This window comes from Lissotriton vulgaris, chromosome 3_1 (assembly GCF_964263255.1).
Source record: "Lissotriton vulgaris chromosome 3_1, aLisVul1.2, whole genome shotgun sequence".
Lineage (NCBI taxonomy): Eukaryota > Metazoa > Chordata > Amphibia > Caudata > Salamandridae > Lissotriton > Lissotriton vulgaris.
In genome coordinates this window covers 1,238,010,433-1,238,024,477 of record NC_141689.1, presented here as the reverse complement: position 1 = coordinate 1,238,024,477, position 14,045 = coordinate 1,238,010,433, and the positions used below count along the sequence as shown (strand labels likewise).

General features: G+C 47.8%; 1 protein-coding gene across 1 annotated transcript in view; it reads left to right on the top strand.

Annotated features, from left to right (window-relative positions):
• Positions 1-465: 465 nt before the first annotated feature.
• The window catches only part of PRAG1 (PEAK1 related, kinase-activating pseudokinase 1), a 137,665-nt gene continuing 124,085 nt past the window's right edge, over positions 466-14,045 (top strand). Inside the window, exon 1 of the mRNA XM_086961710.1 lies at positions 466-912. The gene's annotated coding sequence lies outside the window, so the exon portion shown is untranslated. The remainder of the gene's footprint in view (positions 913-14,045) is intronic.

Below are 14,045 nucleotides of genomic sequence, written 5' to 3'. Positions count from 1 at the left end.
ACTTTATTGGTATTTGCGCTTACTCTACGTGCACTATTGTCCCAATGGTACATGTTTTGCAATCGCTTGGTGTCAGCAACAATCCAGGGCAAAACAATGTGTGTGGACATTAATCCTATTTTTGCACTAGTGCCAGAGTCCAAACAATCCAACAAGGAGTGTGATTTATTGTGCTATAAATCCAAACGTTTTTATACTTCACCACTTTGTTTATCCTCTCCTAAGGCTAAACATACTTACCTGCAAGGCGTGTAAATGGATAAATACACGCTTCGACCTTCCTGCCGGAAAATCTCCTTTGTGTGCCTAAAAGTTGGCATGAACCCGGCTGGCTAGGCTGGGCTTGCGGGGAGCGGCAGCGTGGTAGGCAGAGTTTCCCAAGGTGGTGTGGGAGGCAGGGTGGGTGTGCAGGCCCCACCCCCACGCTGTCTCCGGGAGCCTGTTGCTGCTTTCTCCTGGGACTTCAGTGGCTTGGGACTGAGAGCCCCGGCGGACCTCAGCTCTCTACCTGCTGCCGACGCGCCAGCATTCCTGCCCGGCCAGCTGTCCCCTGTGAGCTGCAGCGTGTGAACTGGACGCACTGCGAGTGCGGCTCTCTCGGGGGTGTTTAGGTAAATCAAACAAACACAAACAAGAGCCCCCTGCTGCACCCGGGCTGCCCCCGCTCGCATTCCTCCCCGGGCTCACATTCCTGCTGCCGTTGGAGGCTTGTTCTGGTTTCCAGGATGTTGCTAGAGACCTGAGCAACTTTTTTTTTTGCTGTCAGAGAGAACTTGTACGGGCAACAACAACTGCAAACCCCATCACCCGCGCTTCCTGCCTGCAGAGGAGAAGCAGCAACCACTGAAAGAGACAGCACGCTGCCCCGGGCTCCGCCGAGGAGCGCCCTGGACCCGAGGCGGGCATCCATCTGTGAGTTGGTATTGGGGTATGTGGGGCGTGGGCAAACAGCAGTGTGTGTGCTTAAAGGTAGATGCGGGTGGGGGTTAAATTGTTTCATTGTAAAGGTTCCATTGTGTTTTTTTCTACTTACTGGGGTAATTGTAAAGGGCAGTGTATTTGTTTATGCAGGTTAATAAAAAGAGCTAAAAGACAGAATGTGGGCACTTATAAGAGTGGTTTAGACAAACACCAACACAACGATGTCGATAAAAGATGCTAGAGTGGAAGATGCGTTATTCATTCGTATCCACAATGAGAGGCTAGTTGCTCGCAGGTGGAGACAGTTTGGAGTTTCTGGCGGTGGGCAACTTTTGGTAATGTTTGTATTCAGTGGCGAGGCCAGTGTCTCATGGGTCCTAGTGCAAGGAAGGAAATGCCCCCCCACGCTGTTTAAACTGTTAAATACAGCAATAATTGGGGCTCTGGGCTGCGGTGCCACTCCACCTGCTGCACCGAAGGAAGTAGTTGTGTTTGGGTTCTACATGAGGGACGCGCCCCGTGAAGAAACTTTTTTTGACAGTTCATATCCGAGGTTGTTAAGAATCCCACGTGTCTGCGCTCCGGAGGAGCCTCCGCGTGTGCAGGGCGGAAATGCAAGGTTGTTGCGGCCGAGCGCAGAGGGGTTCACCCCGCGGCCACGCTGCGTAACTTCTTTTGTGTTCGGGTGCATGGAGGTTACGCGCTGATTTTCGCAACTCCCGCGGGCGAAGCTGTGCACGGAGGAGGAAAGTGCACGAGGGGCTTAGGTTGTAACACGAGGCGGCGCGGTCCCCAGCCACGAGGTGCCCGAGAGTAAGCCTTGCATTGGTAGAGCGCAGAGGGGTGGGGGTTGTATTGTTTTTTTTTTGACGCCCGATAAAGCATCCACGCGCACGCACCTGTAGGATAGCTGATAGGTTAAGTGATCGCGGCTGATGTCTGTTTGCAACCTGACTGAAGGTCTTGGGGGCTTATTTACAAGCCCCTTGCGCCACTTTTGCGTTATTTTTAACATGGGAAAGGTGATTTACGGGTGGCGCAAGGGGCTTGTAAATAAGACCCGTTTCCAACCGTGTTGGGGCTGCGCCCGCCTACAGATCGCCATACGAGTACCGCAACCGCTTATAGCTGCTTGACTGTAGGCGCTATAAAACCACGAAATCATTATAACAGTTGCACCGCGTCTTTGCTCATTTCTCATTCCACTATTAGAAATTCAGAATTTTCAGTTTAAAGAGTGTTCTTAAAAAGTGCCTGAGACGGAGGCAGTAAAAGCTGGTCCCGCCCGGATGAGCTGTCACTCGATAGCGCGGTGGGCCAATAAAAGGCCGCAATTATCCACAGGAACTGACAGCAGGGGCGTCCGCTTTTGTTTCGCTGTCACCCTTTTCACTTCAGACCGTGACACATGCCCTGCGGGGTGTGTGTCTGCTGTGTGAAGTCGCAGGAGTGCAGTGTTTTTAACAGGTGTGTGGTGTGGAAGGAGCCCGACACCCCTGGTGGAAATTCCAGTTGCACCCTGAATATCGCTTCTAATGCCACCCTTTTATATGTTGGACGTAGAGCTATGGAAAACTTTTTGGGGAAAGTTTAAACAATTAAAACTTAAGGCTAAAATGCAGCTGCTTTTTAAGTGTAATTAACAATACTTGTACTTTATACCTGCTACGGTGACGGCACCGTGCATAACAGGTGGCTTGAATATCTATGCATCAGAGGCCAGTGTATAACAGACACCACACTTACGAACAAGCTGTGAAGTTTGTTCCTGCCCGACCTATGCTCGTTAACGCTATTCAGCAACTCAGTGCAATTGCAGTGGTCGTTGGTGCACGAGGTATTTTCTATGCTGCATTTCTCATGTGCATTCATTCAGAACATTCCTCGCCCTCAACAAAACGTCTCCATCCGAGGCCTGTTGTGGCCGAACCATTCAGCGTGAGAGGAACCCTCCGCACTTACTGCTGTGGCCGAACCATGCGACGTGTGTATCCCTCCGCACTTGCTGCTGTGTCCGAATCCTGCGGCGTGAGTATCCCTCCGCACCGTCGCTTTGCCCCGAACCTGCGGCGTGAGTATCCCTCCGCCCTGACTCAGCACCGCTTTCCTTCTCCCCGGAGGCGGAGGTGGCCTCTGTCGAGCCCGGTGTCTGCCGTGTCCTGTTTACACAGCGAGGCCTGCCTGCAGCAGGGCTGGTGTCGCCCTTGTGGCGATTGGAATGTCACTGCTTTGGCGGGTAAAACAACAATATGTTGCAAACTTCACTCAGTGGCCCGGATAACGAGGTGGGCGGTGAAGAGTGAGGTATTTACTGCTCTCCGTATATACCGATACCTCAGGGCGCGGTAATTACAGGGTACATAAATGGCTCATATTCTGAGTTTTCAGCTGGAAAGTGAGGAAGTGCAAGCGGAAGCTTCGTTTTCTGTGCTGAATTCCACATTTACCGTAATTTATTGCACAGTTCCCTGAAGTATATTTCGGCAGGATTGACCTGTCTGAGTTTGCCTGTGACGCAGCCACTTCCGCATTGTCCATTTGAACTTTACGCCAACTCATAATAGGGGGCCAGGTTCTCACACACACACACACACTGGTTCAAGTCCTTGCTTTTAAACCCACCACTATTGCCGAGTGTCAAGTGTGTAAGGCTAATTGTTTTAATGGAAGCAAACTAAGATTACAACTCCCAGAATGCACTTGAGACTAAGAGTACAGTGTTCCCTGAGGTTTGATGATGATTGTGGTGTGTCCCCCTCAAAAGCAGTGAGCACCTACATGCCTATTAGAAGCCCCTAGCACTGTTCATATCGGAAGGGGAAGCAAAGTGCCTGGAGCCTGACTCTTGGAGACGAAGCAATACAACTCTGTCTCAGACTTGGGATGTCAGTACACTGTTTCGAAAGTCTAAACACTTGCAGGCATAACGTGCTGGGAATAAACAAATTCCAGGATAAAAAAATGGGATCCAATAGTTAGGTGAAACGTAAGGGAGATCTCCAGCCGTAAGCCTGAGCAGTCAGTGACGCTTGTAGGAGTCCAAATTCGTACTGAAAAAAGCAACAAGAAAACAGGGTCAGTGATATAGCGCATGACAGCCAGAGTGCTTATTGCATTGTTGCCTTCCTTGTCCGAGGAGTGCGCGTAGGGCGTTTGTGCAGCAGGTGAAAGTGTGTTGACGTAACATGACCTGGAAGCGAAGGGTTGGGTGAAATGTGTGAAGGTCAGATATGTGGTCTGATAGATGTTGAACTCAACAGCACACCTGTGAAATCCCGAGTTAAGAAAGGTGAGCGGAAATAGCATAGTTACATACTTTCCTGTGGTGTCCCTGAGAGATGGATCTTAATGCTTTTGGACAAGTTGAGGGTGAGTGGAGACGGTGCCTAGTTGTTAGAGCAGGGCACAAGTCCTAAATAAAAAAAGAAGTGGGGGGGATGCTGTCTCCGGAAGTAACATCACGACAGGACGAAAGGTGGCTCAGATCTCATCCCAGAGAGGCCAAAAAGGTGAAGTCCAGCTGTTTGGCAGGGGGGCGGCGTCCACCTTGTAAAATTAGTGGGGGGACACTGTCCACCCGCGTGGTACCCCGACTCGAGCCCTGCATAGGTGCACGGGTGAGGAGGACCTGTCATGTGCTACAGTTCTGGCAGAGCATCTAGGGGACCCATTGGATATGCAGTGGCGGCTCGCATAGAGCATGCTGTGAGTTGGGGGAAGGGCAGGGTGGGGGGTAGTAAACTCGGAGAATAGGACGGAACGGAGGAAAGTAATTACCTACCTCCATTCCGTCATATGTCCGAGTTTACTACCCCCTGCCCGCCTCACCACCCGGCACAGCCTATGCAAGCCGCCACTGGTTGGATGTGTAATCGCCCTTTAAAACATGCCTTCGCTATAGGAAATTTTCTTATGTTTGAGTGTGCAGATTAGAAGCACTAAGAAGTGAGTGAATTTTTAGTTAGACATGTGGACCTACTACATGATCCTGCTGCTCCTGGTAACTTCCCCCCACTCTCACCTGTACCCACAGGATTATTTTATATTCTTGTTAAAACATGGTGCAAAAAGAACAATTGATGGACAAAATGTTGAACAATGTCATACATTCCCCCCAGTACAGAGATCTGGGCCTATATCTATCATTTTTTTGCTACCCATGCCATTCCAGTTTGAACCCAGCCAAATGCATATCAGTCGATCGACCCTATGCCCCATGGGAACAGTCCAGCCCGAACTGCCAGGCCAGGTCCTCCCTGGAGTGGAAACAAGCATCCTAGGACCGGTTTCGGGGTTTCACCCCTCATCAGCCTGGCTAGCCGAGTCCCGAAACCAGTCTCAGGATGTTCCGTTCCACAGAGGACCTGGCCTGGCAGTTCAGGCAGGACTGTTCCCATGGGTAGCAGTGTCAAGATTGGTTTGCATATGACTGGGTCCAAACTGGAATGGCATAGCCAGCAAAAAAAGACATAAGTTTAGACCCAGATCTCTGCACTGGGGGGGGGGGATAATGATTGACATTGTTCAGCATTCTGTTCATCAATTGTTCTTTTTGCATTTGTTAAAAAATGGTGACACCATATACCTGTACCTGTTATTTATTAAATGTAAAATTAACCCCTCTGGGGTAAAAAAATAATAATAATCATGTGTGGGTGCGAGGAAGCATCTTTGTCTCAGTGATCTCCACGATTGAAGGCTGTGAAGCTGTGTGTGAGACGCATTCAGCATGCTTTGGATTTACCTCAACACTCAATGATTTGTAGGAGAACCTCCTTTTATCCCGCTTTATAGAAGAAGTGTGGCTGTTCTGTTTTTTTTTTTTTTTACCATGTAAAGGCCTGGCACCTATTCCCATGTTTTCTGTGTCTCAATACACAAGTGGATTCCAATGTGTAGCAGGGGCATGCCGGGTTCACCCCCCGCTGCTGGTGTCAGCCAGGCTCACCATGAGGCAGATTGTCTCCCGGCTGTTATATCCGCTTCTTTTCGTTATTGTCATGCAACACACGCCTCGCGCAAAGATGCCAACGTTTTAAAGCCGAGAGGGCGTCCATTTTCCTTCAAATCCCACACGTCACAACATGAGCCAATTTCCTCGAGTGAAGGGGGATTCTCTCAGAAATACTGTCGATTTCTGAGTGGAAACCAAGTACATTGCAGAGAACTCTGATCTCGTCCGTTTGTATTGTTGTACTCTGCTACTTGGCTTCTCAACTGTAGTAGCCCAATTTTGGGTATTCATTGAAACTCTTTCTTGGCTGTTGAAGGGATTGACTAGTTGATGCTTTTCATGGCGGCCATCAAGAAATAGCGCTTTCTTGGTTAAGTGTAGTTGTGGCGCACTGTCCCTCTTTAGCGCCAGGGCCCCCGGACACGGAGGCCTCTGAACTTCAGGAAATTATTCAAAGCATGTTTTCTATCCCACATATATTCTCTTAAACCATGGGGCCGGGATTGTCACGTGGGCAACTACAACCTCTCCCTGAAGGCGACCCTGTCTGACCAAAGGCATCTATTGCATGGTTAGGCTACCCAACACCGGGCTCCCAGCGCTATCTGTCGGACTGGAGTGGGGGAATAAAAAAATAACTAAATTGCATCTGCTGGTATGTGTGTGTGTGTGGGGGGGTCGGGCTCGGTGTTGTGGTTGGATTACCCCTATCCGGTGCCAGGAATCCCAGGTCGCCAGTACATATTTAAGGGATGTCCCGCGCTGAGAGATTTCTATCCATGCCACAGAAACACTGTGCCCGCTTGAAAAGGGTGAACTGGCACAGTGCCCCCATAGAAACGGTGGAGCTGGTTTTGTGTTTGGTACACACCAAATAACGTGGGTGGTGCCGTTTCCGGCGCGGGAGTACATATATATTTGTCTTGTGCATCCTCCCTTCCTCCCCACCCTACTCCCTGCGCACACCTTCTGTTGTGCCACCTGTCGCCCAGCAGCACATGGGTGCCCGGCGCCAGGCCATGTGCCAGGGTCAAAGGGCTCCCTCGGTGGCTCCCGCGTCGCTGCTGCTCGCAGAAGTGCATTATTCATGGCCTGTTTACTGAACCCCGTGCAACCGGAGCTGCGCGGAATGTGGAACAAAGTGCGAGGCGTATTTCTGGTGTAAGGGGAGATGGCGGTGCATGCGAGGCGGCGCGGGGAGGTCGGTGCAGGGGTGTCGAGCCGCATTCCTGAGGCTGATTAGATAAGGCGCTGCTGCCAGCAAGGTACTGGCTGCATTCGACAGCAGATTAGTTTAGTTTATTTAATTTCCGTCTTGTTTGAATGGCGGTTCGCGCGCCGAAAGGATACCTTGACGTTCTTTAAATAAATCCATTAATTTGATTGTTTGTAGGGTTTCGGTTGTCAACGTCTATCATGTTGCTTGTAGTTTTATAAGGGTTGATGAAGACCCGCTCCGACATTTGTAGCTGTGGTGCCCCTTCAAGTCAGTTACACGTAATTGCTCAAGTCGTTTTATAACATATCCTGTTTAATCAAGTGGGTAACCTGGAATTATCCTGCGCTGTTACACTTGTAATAGACCCGCATCTCGCCCTCTGCATGCTACCTCAAGATAACATTTTGGATTCACTTCCAGAGCACGTGACAAGCCCAGAATGGTTATCGCCCGGTATTGCAAAGTCCACGCTCCTAAACATCCTGTTTCTCATGACCCTCGTGGAATACACCCCCCCCCCCCCCCTCCCTAGATCGCTCACAACTACCAACAGAACTTTTTGGGTTAGGAGTCGTAACAACCACAGCCGTATTTATTTACAAAAAACACTTACAAATGTTCATTTTAATGCGCAGAACCTCCTTATAACACTCCATACAATATTATTTACAATATTTGTAGATGGCTAACCTTAACAGAGATTTTAATACATAGCCATTCCTAAACTAATAAAATATACATGGTCTCTGGTATCCAGCATTGAGCCTACGTTTAAGATCATGACTGGTCCCAACTACGTGCAAGGTCCCAAACCCCTCCCTCCCTCCCCCCGGAGTGACCTTGCAAAGGAGGCCTGTCGGCTCAGAACGCTGCCTTCCTCGGGCCCTCAAATACCTACCCCCAAGGGGCTGTGCTGTGCTGCGCTGCTAGCATGGCGCCCACGCCGGAATTGGCCGCAAGTGCCTGCTGCAAGCGTGCATTTCTCCACCTGCACCCTCTAGCAGACTTGCCGTAAGCACTCCCTGGAGGCCCATGAGACCGCTGTCCCCCACCTATCCCATTAACAATGGGGATGCCTACTAAGGACTGTAAATGCCTCACCAATCATGACCTTACTGAGAAATATTTTCAATCCCTCTATGGGGCAGCTGGCAGTGCACTGTGTTGGGAGCGGTGCAAAAGAGACCGTCTCGCTGTTTTGCCGCCCCTTTCCAAGGGCGTGAACCGGCACAAACCAGCTCCCCCAGCCCCTGAAGTATTTTAAGCACTTCCACAACACTACGCTGAATGGGCCAATGACTTGGCGAGGTAGGGACTGCTGCTGGCCGCATCATTCGCTGATTTAATCCGAAACAAAGTAACTGAGCTGACTTTTTTGAGATATTTTCCCCAGACACGAGCCTGCCGGCTGGCAGACATCTCGTCTTCAATTCTATTTGAGACACTTCGAGATTCATTCCGCATGAAGTTCAGTAATATAGCGACACCGCACAGAGCTTAGACTTTCTTTCAACCCACGTAGGCCTCTGACAGAGGAGGTTACGGGCCCATTGTTGTATTGCAATCCCACCTATTGCACAGTGGATAAAAGGTGTCTCCCTATGTCCTGAAGAAGACCCCGGTTTAAGGACTTATGCACCTCTCTTTGTTTATGGGGTTGAAACGTCAACTGTAATTCTATACCTGTACTGATTATGTCGCACAACTTTGATAACAGAAATTGTGTTACTGTATCTACTATATGATTGTATCTCTAATGGGTCTTGTCCACTCAGGCTATCTTTTAAGACCTATTGTAAATACTGTATAAACACCTCCATTCAACGCTTCCAAACACTCACAACGAGCACCTCCTTGAGCACTATCCTTCCTGTATCACCTGTGTACATATGTATATCTCAGATGCATGACTACTATGTTGATATAAAAATACTTGAATTTTAAACAAAAAAAAATACTTATTCTTTGTTTGGGTGTTGTGATATTCTAAAAGGCTATCCAATATAATGCTTGATGAGCAGTAACATATGCCGGGACCTTGTACGCACGAATATTGAACTTCGAAATGAAATAGAAACTGCAAATTGTTGTCCTTAACCCCTTCCATGCTCATGACGAGCTCAGCTCGTCATGCAGTACGGTGCTCCTGTGCTCATGACGAGCTGAGCTCGTAATGACCACACCTGTTTTTATTGCTGTCCAGCACAGCAGAGGAATCTCTCAAGCAGCGATGTGGTTAAAAGTCGAACCCATATGTTTCCTCAGAAATCTGGGCCAAGATGGAACTGGTCCCCCAGAAGCATAATTCACTATGCCATAGTCACCCATTAAGGTATCCCCTGGTCACCATTCAGGGGTGAGCTGGACCATATCTGGACCTCTCAATCCGTCCAACACCAGTTGGGGCAGCGTAATGTAAGGCAATGGACACTTTTACTGTAGAGCATACCACCAGCCCTTCTCTAAATATTGTGTATCCCTGCCCAAGTTGGGACATCGGCTTAAGGCGATTTCCCTCTTGGCTTCGCCTGCACTTATACTCGATGCCCAGGCTGTGCAAGTGTTTTGTAGCCAAACACAACTCCACCTCTGCCACAAACCTGGGAAGTTTACCAACGACCAGGGATCCTGTGCTCTAGTTAGATAAAGATGAGAGATATCCTGCACCGCAAAACCAACTAAGTTTTCCCCCAAAATCTCAGTGCCCTGAGCTGACAAGTGAACCACGCCCCTGTGGATAAGAGATCCTCTTCGAATGCAACCATGAGAAATTGTCTTTAGGGGGGGGCGTATTCAACAGCCGCTTCATCCTCCTGTTCAAACGCCTTGCAGACTCATTGAGGCTTTTGGCAGACTGACCAATCCTCCATACCCTCCTGGGGATGATGTGGAACCATGCAATGACTGCTCCTGGGATTACCTGACCAGCCAAGAGATTTAAACTAACAAACTCTCAAATAGAATCCTCCTTCCTAGGATTGCCAGATCGTTGCCACAGATGTGGAGAATGATGAGGGTCGTCAGAGGAAGCATCCCGGACATTGATTCCTCCATCAGTTGCCGCAGACCATCCAAATTTAGACCTACCCTACTGATCAAATGAAGACGAAGACCCGCTTTAGCTGTGTCCCAGTGGAAATGACCCAGCGAAAACATTGCATGTGCCAAACACATAAAGTAATGCCAAAAGATCCACACACTGGTGGGAGCCATGTGCCCTAATGCAAAACTGATGAGCGAAAAGAAATTACATTACTTCTAGCTGAAATTTGTCCAAATCTACATCATGTTAAGCCGAACAAAGCGCTTGTAGCAATCTGATTTCCACCTGCCTACTTTCATAACCACTTCCCTGTCAAGCCCTGCCCCCTCCACGGATGTCGCTGCCCCAATTCTAAAGGAATGCACGCTGAAGTTTCCCTGGATTCCTGCTCACCAGATGACCCTGCACATTAACCTAATGAACTGGAATTCTGTCATGGGGACACCTGAGTCATGAAAGAGCAAGGGGGGTGGTTCGGCGTGTGCCAGGGGCATCCAGGGATCAAGGTGACAACAGGTAAAGTTGCCCTCATATTTAGGTTCCACTAGCCACCCTCCACCAGATATCCATGTGAACCCTGCCAGCCTCAGGCAGCCAACAGCGGTGCGGGCTGAGTCTGTAAAGCTTCAAACTTGTGACCACTGTCTGCTGCTGGCTTGTACTGGTCGAATCCGGCCTGCACCTGTCCTGGGGGGCCTGCCATCCTGCAGCGTGGGCCCCTGTTTTGCCATTTGTGGGCATATAGCACTTTTATCCAAAAGAAAATAAAAACCAATGACAGCGTTGGTATATGAGAGGCAGATGGGGTAGGGGGTTATCTGCATAAGCCGTGTAAAGTTTAGCTTAAAATGTTCAATTTTCCAGTAGTATTTCCCATCCTCTCTGCATTACTTGTTTTTAGACCCAGGTGCTTACATGCATTCTGGGACTTGTTTTACTTCTCCCAAAATGAATATAGGCTTACATTTTCTAGTGTGATCAATTAATGTTGTCTTAAAAGGCCAGCACAGTTTCCAGTTGACAAATACGAACAAAAAATATTAGCATGAGATATAACGTTCAGAAGCAGCTGAGTTATTTGAAAACCATTTAAATGTCATGCTGAACAGGTGCAGTAAAGTGTAAATTCCCTTTATTACAATAGTGTTCCCGCACTCGGAGACAGAAGCTTTACAAGCTGGACCTCGGCTGCATACGGCCTGAATATATTTAAGAACATTTGCGCACCGCAAAAGTTTCCTGACGGCACGCGTAATCACCAATTGTGCCTTATAAACTACCCGACTAGGACCGGGTTGGAATTATCACCGGCTCCCCGACCACGCGTTTTGATCATTTGATCAGCCCTGATGAGTCACAGCCACATGCTGTGATGAAACACGTGTAGGCTTAAGTGATTGATACAGTGATTTCTGAGAAGTGGACACTGTTCACAAATAAAATCCTTTAAAAAAAATCTTCATTTGGTGTGATCTATCCTGAATGAATGAAAACTTGATGAAGAAGATACTTTGAAAAAAAGAGAAACAAAGAAAAAATATAGTGTGCTCTGGTTTCTTTGCCAAATTAACACAAGAGGGCGGTGGTTTCACCACTTCTCTTTACAGAGGTTAAGGTTTTCCTCTGACCAAGAAGCACCTACCTCGGTACCACGAATAAGTCAGAACCATACCGTAAGAAGTCGAGCGCCTACATTTCTGAATACTCAAAAAACCTACCCACAGATATAACCCTTTATTACAATAGAACCCTTTCATTTATGAAATAGGGTCTTTGTAGAATAAAATTTGAATTGGGACGATGGACCACCAGATTGTTTTAAGAAATCCATGTGCTTTCTGCAGATGCACAAACTGATGGATTCATTCAGCCTTTTTGGGTTTTAAAAGAAGTACTACTCACCTGGGGGGTGTTAGCAACTCTCCCTTTTCGCTCCTCACGGGTGCATAGATGGAAAAAGGACTAAGACAGCAGGCCTTTTCCACCTATGCACGCAGGATTGGAACAACATCCCCCTATCCATAAGCACTGCCCCAACGTTACTCAAATTTAGGAAAGAATTAAAGACACATCTGTTTAGAGGACAATATTGCAATGCTTTAACAATCCCATATCCAGTCACCTCTTCTCTCACTTGTTGACTGTATGCCTGCTTGCCTTTTACAGTGTAAGGCACTTTGCTACCGTTTTTGGTAGGTTCACACTATACAATCGCCATACAATGCATTTGTAGATAATATCTTAGTTAAAATACCATCTAGCTGTCTGTCTACTCGTGCAGGGGTAAAAAAGCAAACAGTAGAACACTATTTGAGTCTTGCAAATAATTTGCTAATCCGCTCCTAGACTATGCCACACTAAATACGTGTCCAGAAATAAATACTCCTGATTTCAAGATTAGAAAAATATATTAGTTTAATCTTTCTTTTGCCCTCTTAAAAATAGTCCGGTCTTGAAAATATGCCACTTACTGTTGACTATCTAGGAACTCATTTTGCTCTCAACTAACAAAAGAACAGTGTAAAATACATTAAACAATTACTTGCGTCCTCCCTTCTCTGTCAGCCAGGAAATTACTTCTGATCAATCCAATTAAAACTGAATTCATATTTCCTCTCCAGTAGCACCTACCACTCAGATATCCGATCCTGGCTTACGGGCATGAATCAGGAAGGATTAACTCCTCGCTCATAGCCAGAGCCAAGTCCATCAAATCCGAAATTGACAGCAGGCTGGCACTGAAAAACCACATCACTATGAAAACTGTCACCACATGATATTGTCTTTCTCTTCTCTACACAGTAAAGCAATGCTGGTTTTCCAAGCCTCATCAAAGGGCAATGTAAATTTGATCATCCAAGTGTGCCCTGGTCATCCCAGGCTGGAAGCAATCCTGTGTTGTCTTGAGGTCCTGCTGCATCAAACACAAAACTGTGACGGCAAAACTCTAGCACATTTTGAAAAATAACTTTCAATCTCTGCAGAAGCATAGGTCTACCTAGACACAAACCAGACAAGCATTAGCAAAGCCAAAGATCTCAACTTTTGGACCTATTGGGCCTTTGCCAATGCTGTTTGCCCAAAAATAAAAAAAGAAGAAAAAGCATAATGATGTGGCCGCTGTTGCCAGTTTTGTTATTCTGTAGGTGCACACATGCGTCACAACACATGCTCACCCCTAAAGTGTAACGTCCACCATTTTCCTTTTTTTATTTACATATCCAAGATGGCAGATGTCACTTGTATGGTAAATAAAAAATATTGGGTTTAGCACAAAATAAAAGAGGGCTGCAGGGGAAGGTAAAATGAGAGAAGTGGGTCAGAGATGATGGAAAAAAGCAGTACATGAGGGAGAGAGGAACAAGAGGTGGGATGGAAGAAGCACAATGGTGAGAATAACAATTAGGGTGGGGAGAAGCATGAGAATGAACAAGTAGAACAAGAGGGAAAACCAAACAAAAGGGCAAGGAAAAACGCACGAGGGAGAAGCAACATATAGGCCAGATGAGTTAAGAGGAGAGCACAGGAGGGCGAGAGCAACACAACGAGGGAGGGAGCAGGTGTTTGCTGGGGGAGAACCTCACAAGAGAGACCTGGAAAACACATGCACTCTCATGGAGTGATTAACCAAAAAGCACTCATCCTTAACCTTCTCAGAAGAGCAAACATCACCCCTCACAGCCCTCCACTGGCTACCTGTCCAGAACAGATGCCTCTTCAGACTCCTCACTCACGCCTAAAAAGCCCTCCACAAATCCGGTCCCTCCTACATCAACAAATGCCTGACCTTCTACCAACCAATCAGAGAGCTCCGCTCCACCACCCTCGCCTTAGCCCACATTCCACACAAGCGTCGCTGCCGTTACGGTGACAGCCTTCTCCTACCTCGCCGCCGAGTCCTGGAACTA